The 12,265-nt window shown below is 45.4% G+C and overlaps 1 long non-coding RNA gene across 1 annotated transcript; it reads right to left on the reverse strand.

Annotated features, from left to right (window-relative positions):
- Positions 1-2,142: 2,142 nt before the first annotated feature.
- Positions 2,143-6,979, reverse strand: LOC108584881. The gene is made up of 3 exons (XR_001900443.3): positions 6,893-6,979; positions 3,429-3,614; positions 2,143-2,225 (listed from the first exon to the last, which is right to left on the reverse strand). It is a non-coding gene; the product is annotated as an uncharacterized LOC108584881 (long non-coding RNA).
- Between the last annotated feature and the right edge of the window lie 5,286 nt (positions 6,980-12,265).

The following is a 12,265-nucleotide window of genomic DNA, read 5'->3' on the forward strand; positions in this document are numbered from 1 at the left end:
CTCTTGGCAATATCATGAGATCTTTAGAGCCTCCGTTTAGTCCCCATAAAGTGGGTATAATAATACCCACCTCTCACCATTGTAAGGCTGATTGAATGAGACTGTAGGTACAGCCCCCTACAAAGTACCTGGCACAGGAAAGCAATCGTTCCACCCAGGCAATTCTGAAATCTGTAAGACAGAAAACCAAGAAGGGCAGCTGGAACTCGGTGCCAGTGCAAGTTCAGGTGGAAGTCCTGCTTTTTCTGGGAATCCTCCTTTCTGCTCTTAAAGCGTTCAACTGATTGGATCAAGCCCACTCAGACTATCTGGATAATCTCCTTTACTTCAAATCAAATTAATGTTACTCACATCTACAGAATGTCTTTCCAGAAACATCCTTATTAGTGTTTGATTGAATAATTGGGGACTAGAGCCTGGCCATGTTGACACCGAAAACTGGCCGTCTGTCTATTCCTTCCCTCCTTCCCTCCCTTCTTTCCTTCTTTCCTTCCTTCCTTCCTTCCTTCCTTCCTTCCTTCCTTCCTTCCTTCCTTCCTTCCTTCCTTCCTTCCTTCCTTCTTTCCATCCATCCATCCATCCATCCATCCATCCATCCATCCATCCACCCGTCCATCTATCCATTCATTCATTTTTCCATTTATCCTTTCTTCTTTCCATCTATCCTTCCATTCCATCCATCCACCCATCCATCCATCTACCTACCTGTTTATCATGAACACTGTTCTTCTGTACAATAACTGAATGAAAGGTCATACCCATTAAAAAAATTCTGAGTTATATGGGTCAAGGTGAGCACACTTACTTTGTAAAGTGCCAGGTAGTAAATATTTTCAGTTTGTGGTCCCTTTGTCTCTGTCACAACTCCTCAGTTCTGGTGCTGAGTACAAAAGCAGCCACAGACAATATATGAGTGAGTGGGCATGACTCTGTCTGATGAAACTTTACACAAAACAGATGCCAGGCGGGACTTTGCCCATGGACTGTGGCTAGCTGACTTCTGATATAAACCAGTTGTAAAGGGGTATTTCTAGAAAGCACTGACTGAGGGGAAAGGGAAGCTAGTGAAAGAAGCTTGACTATGGTAGGTCTACAGAAAAAGAGACAGAGGGAAGAGCACTTCATTAGGGTTCAGAGCAAGGCAGGAGTGTGAGACCATGGCAAGTGCTGTGCTCAGTGCACCCTCAGTCATGCTCTCACCGATTGTTGGGTTTTCTTCCTTCCAGGCACATGACCTTCTCTGCCCCGTTGAAGTCAGGTGTTGCCATGTGATTTGATTTGGACAGTGAAACATGAGAAGAAATATTACGCAGGAAACTTTAAGAGCAGCCCATGTTTGTCACATTTCTGTCCCTAAGGCAGCAGTTTTAGGATGAAACTTCTACCAACCTGACTGTCTGAGTAAGAGGAGCAGAATCCCTTCACCCACCAGTGCTATGTGAGTAAAATATAAATTTTGGTTGTGTTAAGCCCCCAATATTTTTTGTTTGTTACCAAACAGAACCTGGCCTATCCTGTCTGATATACCTAACGACACCAGCCATATTTAACTAAAATTGCATTCCTTGTTACCGTCTATCTTTAGTATGCTACCTTATTTGTCTTCATAACACTTTCTACCACCTTACATATATTTCTTTGTTGATTTACTTGCCTGTTTTCTCTGCTGGAATACAAGCTTCCCCAAAGCAAGGATTTCTGATTATTGCTCTTAAATTTTGGCATGTATTTACTATGTGACATCATCAACATCACCAAAAGCATCAACAACACAAACACGTGCTTAGTCCTTACAAAACTATGTGAGGTAGATAGTACCATTAACGTTGTTTTCCCTTATAGGTGAATTATTCTCATTTTACCTATGAAAAATGCACTAGTTGTCTATTGGTATGTAACAAATTGCCACAAAAGCAGCTTAAAACATCACACATTTATTATGTGTGAGTCAGGTGTCTGGGCACAACTTGTTGGTCCTTTGCTCAGGGTTTCTTGAGAGACTTCAATCAAGGTACTGGTGAGGGCTAAGGCCTCATCTGAAGGCTCCACTGGGGAAGGATGGACTTTGAAGCTCACATGGCTATCAGCAAGCCTTTATTTCTTGCAGGCTGTTGGACTGAGGGCTGAAGTTTCTAACTGGCTGTTCAGGAGAGTCTGCCCTCAGTCTTGATTCCTTGACATGTGGGCCTCTCCAACATGACACCCGCACCATCCAAGTGCACCTGCTGAGAAGGGAATAGAGAGACTCTGCTAGCAAGACGGAAGCTGCAATCCCATGGAATCACAGAAGTGACTTTTGCTGCAGTCCATGATTTAGAAGCAAGAGAAGCAAGTCAGAAGTCCCAGCCCCACTCAAAGGGAGGAAATTACACAGAGTATGATTACTGGAGGCAGGGATTACTGAAGCCATCTGAGAGTTTGCCTTCAATAAGGCACTTGGAATTCAGAGAGGTCACATAGTGGGTCAGTGGTAAAGATCGTGTCACCCTAACCTCACTGAGACCCGATAGGACTATAAAGGTTATGGGTCAAAAGGTAGAATGTATTCCCTAAAGCAAGGCACAAGTATTAATTTTGTTTCAATTAGGGCCAGAATCAGGATTTTGAGTGACACACATCTTCTTTGTAAAAAAATATGAAATCAGAAATGAATCTTTAAGAAATTAGCTGTTGATTGCATGAAATTATTAAACAAATTACTTGGATCTAAAAAATCTTTGGGCCTGGCATGTACGGGCTCAAGCCTGTAATCCCAGCACTTTGGGAGGCCAAGGCAGGTGGATCATTTGAGGTCAGGAGTTCAAGACAAGCCTGGCTAACGTGGTGAAACCACGTCTCGCTTGAGCCTGGGAGGCAAAGGTTGCGGTGGGCTGAGATTGCGCCACTGCACTCCAGTCTGGGCAACAGAATGAGACCCTGTCTCAAAAAATAAAATAAAATGAAATAAAATAAAGTAAAATAAAATAAAGTCTTGTATCTTCAGGTAATACAATAAATTCTTATCTCTGTATTAATAATAGAATTAAGTAGAAATATTTTCATTTATTCCTCTTTATATGAGTACTTTTATTTGGGGCAACAATGTATCCAGCTAAAAGAATATATTTCTTATCTTTCTTTGCAGGAGGTGTAGACATTTGACTAAATTCTAGCTATTGTGTTATGTGGGCTTCTTGGAAGATTCCTTATAGCTGGGTGATGTGGTTTGGCTGTGTCCCTACCCACATCCCATCTTGAATTCCTATGTGTTGTGGAAGGCACCCTGTGGGAGGTAATTGAATCATGGGGGTGAATCTTTCCCGTGCTGTTCTTGGGATAGTGAATAAGTCTCATGAGATCTGATGGTTTTTAAATGAGGAGCTCCCCTGCACAAGCTCACTGTCTTTGCCTGCTGCCATCCATGTAAGATGTGACTTGCTCCTCCTTACCTTCCGCCATGATTGTGAGGCTTCCCCAGCCACGTGGAACTGTAAGTCCAACAAACCTCTTTCTTTTGTAAATTGCCAGTCTCGGGTATGTCTTTTATGAGCAGCGTGAACATGGAGTAATACACTGGGTGATCAGCTGGTCATCACATTCTTTGTAGATTCCCTTCTTCTTGCTGCAGCCACCAGCTAGGCAGAGAGAGGATATTGAGAACAAATTTTCATGCTGAGGATGGCAGAGGAGAAAGATGAAAGGAGTCTAGGCCTGAAGACATTGTGAAGTGGTCTAGGACTGTACCTCCCAACTTCTTTGTGCAAGAGAGTAACGCCTTACATGCTTGAATCTGTTATTTCAGGTTTCTTTTATGTGCATTTGGATTGCCTGTGGCTGAAACGAATCCTGACACAATAGAAAGTATTTACACCCCAGAGAGCTGTGCTAAAGAACCTATTTGCCATCTCATCAGGCTGGCAAGTGACACACAGTTTTCAGTAAAACTCAAGCGGATGCTATTCTGTTCTCTGCTAAATGAGCCTGATTTATCCATTGTCATGTCCCGCCGTTCCAAATAAAGAGATCAGGATTCCCTTGCTCTATAGCTCTACTACAGAGTCTGCCTTGCCCATCTGACATGTAAATCCCTGAAATGTAAAACTCTGCTGTTTGTAGGAGTGCCAAGATGTTTAAACGTATTTTAGATATTTTTTGGAAAGTTGTAAAACGTGGCTAATGTAGGAAATGGTAGCAGTTCATAAACTCTACTGATTGTTCATCACTTCAGATGTCACTAGACTTATGTAAATGGGACAGAGATAGTTTTCTTTTTTCTGTGTGAAGTCAAGCCCGTTTTTTTCCTCTAACATCGCAGCTACCCCAGAGTGGGTATCAGCATTTGAAAGCAGCAGGGCCTCTTTCTTCTTCTTGGATTTGGTTAAAACAAAAGGGCTACAGACAGTCTCGAAATGTGAACCAAAACCCCAGGTTTTTAACCACCTCAGCAAATCCGAATGAAGACAAGTTTCCTCCTTCAGAGAAAAAACAGGGCTCAGTCTATAAAACCTGCCTTTGAAGCAGAGGACAACTTTTCCCACAGGTGGTGCACAAGTACTTCTAGGAAACACAAACACCTAATTTTGATCTTATTTATTAGGATTTGACTTTAATGTGGATCTGGAAAAACATAACTAGTACATCATGCTCATAATTATACAGATCTTACTGTTTAGGAGGAGGTCTAATTAATTGCGTGCAATTAACAGCCGTTAATTGTGTTTTAAGCAGGAGATCAAGTTAAAGAGTAATCCTCAGTAAATCTTGGCTGCAGGTGACTGATGGAAGTTTTGGAGGCTGGACTGGAAGATGAAATTGGGGCGAGATGGCACACAGCATGGCCTCAGGAACCTGGGCTCCAGCAACCTGCAGGTCCCAGTGGAGGCCAAGTCAAGGAGGGTCTCAGGGAGTGGTTGATGTGTGAAGTCTCTGTCTGCCCATCTGAATAACAAGAGGTGGGGCTTGTGATATTCCTCCACTGTATGTTGTCTGGTTCCTAACCCCCTCTCGTTACTGTCAGTTTTAACTGTGTGTGTATCTATGTGTGTTCAACTCTCATGGGCAGGGTGGCAGAACTCGCTAGAGTAGGAGGACAGACCACGAAGACAGACCTTGATTCCTAAGTGTGCCCTTTAGCACATTCCATCATTTAGCCTGTGGATTGCAGCATTTTGAAAAATTAACTAGAAATTCAGAAATTAGATGGAGACCTCTAGTGGAGGCCTGGGAGAAGAAGGGTTGGAAGATCAGAATCTGCAAAGGCTGGGATAGTGGCATGTGGATGGGCTGCTTGGAGTGCGCAGAAGGCACACAGGCCTCTGTCTCATGCTGGGGTCCACCAAGGCCTCCGGGTGCCGCATTCGGTGATGTTAGCTGGCCTCTCTCCTCAATCACCAGTGCTCAGGCAGTGGCTGTGGATGGAGGAGCCAAGATGGCAGGACAGGGTGGAGGGGGTGCATGCCCCTCACCAAGGCTGATGTAGCTGCTGCCTCCACTGAATGCTGTGTCCGTCCTGTGCTGCCAGCCCTGGGGGACCAGCAGACATTTGATAGCAAGTTGATTACATCTGTCCCCCTCAATTGCAGCTGGAGGTAATTTTTCCCTTACTGGAATTGACACCAGCTCCTAATACAGATTTGCCTTTTCTGCCTGTTCTCCTGCCAGCACCCCTACCTAAGGGCCTCCAGGAGGAATGACGTCTTAAATAGAAACCTGCATAACATCAGCCAAAACCAAGGACCCATTTTATCATCAAAGAGGTGTGCCATGAATGCATGACTGTGGGATCCACTCCTTTGACCACATACGGATGACTTGAAAGCTGCCAGCCTTCATGAACAATGAAAAGGCCATTGATGGCTCAGCAAAGGTGCCAGCTCGGGGCCAATGCTCCCCAGAGTTGGCCTCGAGGGTGGCTACAGTGCTGTAACAACAGCCAATAGGGTGCTGAACCTACAGCCTACCTAAGGTGCTTTGACACCAATTGTCAGAACACACGGGTCTGGAAGCCAAATCTTGGAAGTAGGATTGGTTGCTTTCGTTGTAACTCCTAGTGACCCACTAGTTGAATTTTGGTTCCTGTCCCTGAGAACTTATGTTCCATAGGACTAGAGATCCTGGTTCCTGGGATGAAGCAGGGCAGCTTCCCCTGAGGTTCACAGTAAAGGTTCTGTTGAACCCGTATGTGACTGTCACTGGGACCCTTTGGGCCTGCCAGTGGATGAGCAGGCAAAGAAAGAAGTTACTCCACCATCAGGGGACAGAAAATTCCAGTTCTCAATGGGGCTATGGTTGCTTCCAGGGGACTGAAACATGGCTAAGACCGAGGAGATTGTTGGTGGCTTCCTCTGGTGCTTCCAAGTCTGGGGTTAATGATTGACTAGGCATTTGCAGCCATCAGGGCCTGATAAACACAAGGCAGCCAAGAGCTCAGGCCCTGAGCGGTGAAAGGCCAGCCAGTGCTCAGGCAGGTGACCTGGACCATCATAAGTGCTGATAGAAATCTAGGACGTGCGGTGGAGGAGGGAGATGACACATCCCAACCACAGTCCCTGGTTAGCTGCAGGCGGCGTGTCCACCACGCCTTCTCTGTGGAGTCATTTGGAGATGGTGGCTGGCCATGATCGTGCAGGCTTAGTGACAGAGCAATCTGAGAAGAACGAGGGGTGGGCTGCTGCAGACCCGTGTGGTGCTCTGACTCACGCCTTCTCAGCCTAACTTCTCATTTCAGCAGGGATTGGGGTGTGTTTCTGTTCCGTGGTTAAGTTGCTGCATGCTCACAGCAGCTTACTTCGAGCACGGGCTGCAAGGTTTTACTTTCTTCATCAGGATTCCTCTCATGCCATGAATAAGGAAAGTTTACAGTTGTAGGAGTTGATATACCTAGAGAAAAATGCTGGTGAGTAAAGGCTCATACCTCCTGTTTTTCTTTGGGGACTGTTCTAGAGCCTTCTATGCCCTTCTCATGATGTCTAAGCAGAATGGAGTGCCCATTGTTTACAGCAGTTTCCATGGCAATGCTGTTGCTTTTTCCTCCCCAGTCTCACTGTTACAGGTTGAATTGTGTCCCTGAAAAGATATGTTCAAGTCCTAACCCTTGGTATCTGGGAATGTGACCTTATTTGCAAATAGGGTCTCTGCAGATGTAATCAACTTAAGATGAGGTTAGGCTGGATTAGGGTGGGTCATTAATCCAGTATGTCTGGTGTCCTTATAAAAAGACAATGTGAAGACGTGTGGGGAGAAGACCGTGTGATGGTGAGACAGAGACAGGGATCAGAGCAATGCAGCTTCAAGCCAAGAAGTGCCAAGTTTGACAACAAATACCTGAGCCAGGAAGAGGCCAGGAAGGATTCCGTCCTATGGTTTTCAGAGGGAGCCTGGCTTTCCCACATCTTGATCTTGGACTCACAGCCTCCAGAAATGTGAGAGAACAAGTTTCTGTTGTTTGAGCTGCCCAGTGATGGTCATGGCAGCCTCAGGAGATGACGCACTCACTCTTTCTGCTTCCTCTCTCATGCTCCCTGGGGTCACCTCTCCGATAACCTGCCTGATCACCATCCATTTGTCCAGAGTTTTCTTTATTAGAAACCCAAGCTAGGATAACCTCCACGCCGTGCAAAGAGGGAGACACTGCTGCCTAAAGGAGACTTTAGTTTTTGAATGAACTCTTTTTTTGGTGATACAATTAATCATAATTCAATTTACCATTTTCCGACTGCCTATTATGTGCCTGGCACTTCACAAACATATCAAGTCTAATCCAGTATCATCCCATGCGGTAGCTGCTATTATCACCATTTTGTAGATGGGAAACTGAGTCTGATGGAGGTTGGGAGACTTGCACTATTTGTGACCCCAAATCTACATTCTTTCTAAATACCTAGGACCCAATCTTTGCCCAATAATTTACTTTCTCTGTAGGTTCCAACTTTTCTCTATGTATCCACCTGGATTAGTTGATATCTAGGTTTGGCTGCTGTGACAAAGACCAAAATATGAGTGACTTAAACAAGATGGACATTTATTTCTCTTTACAGAAAGCTACATATGGGGCAGTTCTGCTCCTCAGGGCCCACGGAAGCTCAGATTCCTCCTGTCTACTTGCTCTGCCAGATGTTGTTTTTGGTGGCTTAATGCCACTTTCACTCTCCAGCCAGTAGAAAGGTGAGAAAAGCGAAAGAGGAGAACAGAGTTCTCTTCACTGCAGGATCTCCTTACATCCCACTGATCAGAATTTCCACCATGACCATGCCTAGATTCAAGGGGTGAGGTGAGGGGAGGGGCTGGGAAATGCAGTCTGCATTCTGTGCCCAGCTAAAATGTAGGGATGCGGTTGCCATAGAATCGGGGAAAGTGGATATGGGGGCATGGCAGCTGGTGCTCACGGGGCACCCTTTGCCTTTGACAATGGATTGGGCATTATGCAGAACACGAAGAGGAGCACATTGTAGTCTCTGACTTCAAAAGAAGCAGACAGCAAAGGGGAAGTTTCCTTCTAGGTGGAGGTTGCCGATTGGTCTACGGAATGGTGAGAATACTGTGAAAGACGGAGCACAGATATCCAAGTGTGATCGGTCAGCAGGTCTTGGCCAGGAGCATAGGTAGAATAAACAAATAAATAAGTAAAGAGGGGAGGGGAAAGTAATATTAAGACTGTTCAAGACTTGGATTACAGCTCTCCTAAAAAGCAACCCTTTGAAGTCTTGGGATATTAGAGAAAGATCCCAACAACCACTGAGCCTGGTTTCGATTTTTGGAGGAAACACACCAGGTGAATAAAGCAGTGTGACACGAGAGAAAGGAGGCCGGCAAAGGTGAATAGGACCCCAGCCTTTCAAGGACTTGGGCAGAGCAACTGGAGGAGGTGTGAGTTCAGCCAGCCGTGTGGATCAGTTTCCTAGGCTGCCGTAACAAAGCACCGCAACCTGGTGGCTTAGAACAACGGAAAGGCATTCGCTCACAGTTCCAGAAGCCGTAGGTTAGAAACTAAGTGTGGCAAGGTCATGGCCCCTCTGAAACCTAGGAGGGAAGGATGCTTCCCTACTTCTTCCTGCTTCTGCTCTCCCCTGATGTTCCTGGGTTAGTGGCAGCATAATTCTGGCCTCTGCCTCTGTCTTAACATGGTATTTTTCCTGTGTCTCTTCATATTGCCTTTTCTCTCTGTGCCTCGACCTCTGAGTCCAAATTGCCCCTTTCTATAAGGACACCAGTCACATTGGATTAGAGTCCACTTTACAGACTTTGTTTTTTTGTTTTTTTTTTGAGACGGAGTCTCGCTCTGTCGCCCAGGCTGGAGTGCAGTGGCCGGATCTCAGCTCACTGCAAGCTCCGCCTCCCGGGTTCACGCCATTCTCCTGCCTCAGCCTCCCGAGTAGCTGGGACTACAGGCGCCCGCCACCTCGCCCGGCTAGTTTTTTGTATTTTTAGTAGAGACGGGGTTTCACCGTGTTAGCCAGGATGGTCTCGATCTCCTGACCTTGTGATCCACCCGTCTCGGCCTCCCAAAGTGCTGGGATTACAGGCTTGAGCCACCGCGCCCGTCCTTACAGACCTTGTTTTAACTTGATTCCTCTATCAGGACCCTAAGAATCTCCAGATAAGGCCACATTCTGAGGAACTGTGTGTTAGGACTTCAGCATGTCTGTTTTGGGGGTCACGACTCAACCCATACCAGCTTGCTTGATGGATACTCATAGCCAAAGTCAAAGTAAATTTAATTCTCATCCCCAGAAGCAAGAAAGATTGCACAGCTAAGGCCAACAATCACATCCAGGGAGTTCGTTTCCTGAGCAACGACCAGCCCTTTGCACAGCACGAATTGCCACAAAAGGCCAGCGTGGTCATTTCTCAGCCATGCACACCTGTGATGTGGCAAGCCATGTTGACGTACCAGAAATGAGGATTCTCTAGTAAAAATAAAATAGAGTAAATTAGATTAGAATGCTCCAAAGGCAATGTATACTTTGCTGTGCTTTGGGATTCATTTTCAAAATGTGGTTCATTTTTTTGAAAATCCAGGTTCACGTTCAAGGCCCCTTTGAGTTTGCTTTTTGTTCAACTATTTGTGTGCAATGCATGGGATAGTCACTAATGAGAACTCCTGGCTTAGAGCCAAGAAACCAACAGAAGGCCCCAAAATGAATGCTTTAAAAGACTGTGCACGTTTTAAAGCCCTCTCGCCCATCAGCAAACACCACTGTTTCTCCATGGACAAACCAGAGTGTCCTCACAAGGTCTCCTCTTCCCTGGCGGACAGCTGACACCCGAGGCCCATCAGGCTGGGAGCTTGCTTGTCTGGAATGTCTTTGGAAGCACGGGCTATCCTCTCCCACTCCCCCATAGCCTCCCCTCACAACCAAAATAATTTGAAGATGTGATGGTGTTATAAGACAATCTAGGATAATCCCCCAGTTCTTGCACACTCCTCTGTCGAGAGGTTGGTTTATCGCAGTTTGTTTTTAGGTCTATTAAGATGTCTAAGTCCCCTCTCCCAGAATCTGAACTCTGTGACTGTGTGGCTGATAGAGTACCTTGGGTGTGGCTGTGGTGTAAGTCCTGAGGATGGATGTCCTTCCATATCCGCTTCCGTTTGAGTGTGGGAGAGTCTGGAAATGCTGCACTGTCACTCTCGTGATTTAGAACAAAAGGGACACGATTTGAGTGGGCCTCGTCTAATCACGTGGACTTTTTAAAAACAGAGTTTTTCTCCGGCTACCAGCAAACAAGGAAGTCTGAGATTTGAAGCAGGAGAATAGGGTGCATTGTTGCTGCCTTTGAAAATGGAGGGGCCATGTGCCAACCAGGACAAGTGGTTTTTGGAAGCTGAGGGCGGCCCCTAAGTGAATTCAGCTCACACACGGAATGACCTTGGAAGTGGGATCGTTCTCAGAGCTTCCAGAAAAGGACTCATCTGGCTGACACCTTGATGTTGGCCTTATGAGACCCTACCTAAGAAGAGGACCTTCCCAGGCTTTTACAGAACTGAGAGATAGTAAATAGGTACAGTTTTAAGGCATGGAACTTGTAATAGTTTATTTGCCAATGGAAAACTAACACAGTGACACTGTGCCCAATTCTAGGTCCAGGCTGCAAAAGACTTGTAGCTTTTATTTGTTTCTTGGGGCAATTGCTCCTGGATTCCAGCAGCCATGCTATGAGGAAGCCCAAGCAGCCTCACAGAGAGGTCCAAAGAGAGTAAGTAAGACCCTCAGCCCAGCCACAACCAAGCTCCTAGTCAATGGCCAGGACTGACTTTCCAGCCTTGTGAATGAGCCACCCTGAAAGTGAATCCTATAGCCCCAGCTGATCTGTTCCAGCTGACCCGTGTGAAGCAGGACAGGCCATTACCACTGAGCCCTGCCCAGATTGCAAAATAAGTCGTTATTCTTATTTGAAACCACTAACTTTTGGGGTGGTTTAAATAGAGTGCAAAATTTCTGCTGCTCATCCTCATACCAAAATTGCTAATTATGTCTCTAGTAATATGGTTGATATCTAAGATAACTTAAATGAGACATTAAGTGACAATGTGACAGTCCTACCCAAGGGGAAAAACAGCTCTTGTAACCGTAAGGACATATTGTTCTAACCTGCTTTCTTTATGGGATTTTGTGAATCAAGGACTGCAATGGACAGAGAATGTTTTGCAAACTCTTAGATATCGGGGGATTTATCAACTTTGTACCCGAATATACCACCCTCATGAAAATGACAATAAGCATTGCTGTTGAAGGTGTAATGAAGTAAGCCATCTCTGACACAACACGTGGGATTATAAATTGGCATAGTTCTGGAAACTAATTTAACTCTGTCAATAATTGTAAAGTGAGCAATGTTTTGACATACAATTCTAATTAAAAGAGTTAAAGAATCTAATTAAGATATAATTCCAAGCCAGGAATGGTGGCTCATACCTGTAATCCCAGCATTTTGGGAGGCCAAGGCAGGTGGATTGCTTGAGCTCAGGAGTCTAAGACGAGCCTGGGCGACATGGTGAAACCCTGTCTCTACTGAAAATACAAAAATTGGCCAGGTGTGGTAGCATGTGCCTATAGTCCCAGCAACTTGGGAGGCTGAGGTGGGAGGATCACTTGAGCCCAGGAGGTCAAGGCTGCAGTGAACCATGATCACACCACTGCACTCTAGCCTAGGTGACAGAGTGAGGCCCTGCCTCAAAATAATAATAATAAAGTTAAAAAAATAAAAAAGTTAAAATGCAATATTTGAAAAAAGAAAAAAAGATATAATACCAAAGACAAAATAAAAGAAAACAATAACCCTCTCTGCA

This window comes from Papio anubis, chromosome 4, assembly GCF_008728515.1.
Source record: "Papio anubis isolate 15944 chromosome 4, Panubis1.0, whole genome shotgun sequence".
NCBI lineage: Eukaryota > Metazoa > Chordata > Mammalia > Primates > Cercopithecidae > Papio > Papio anubis.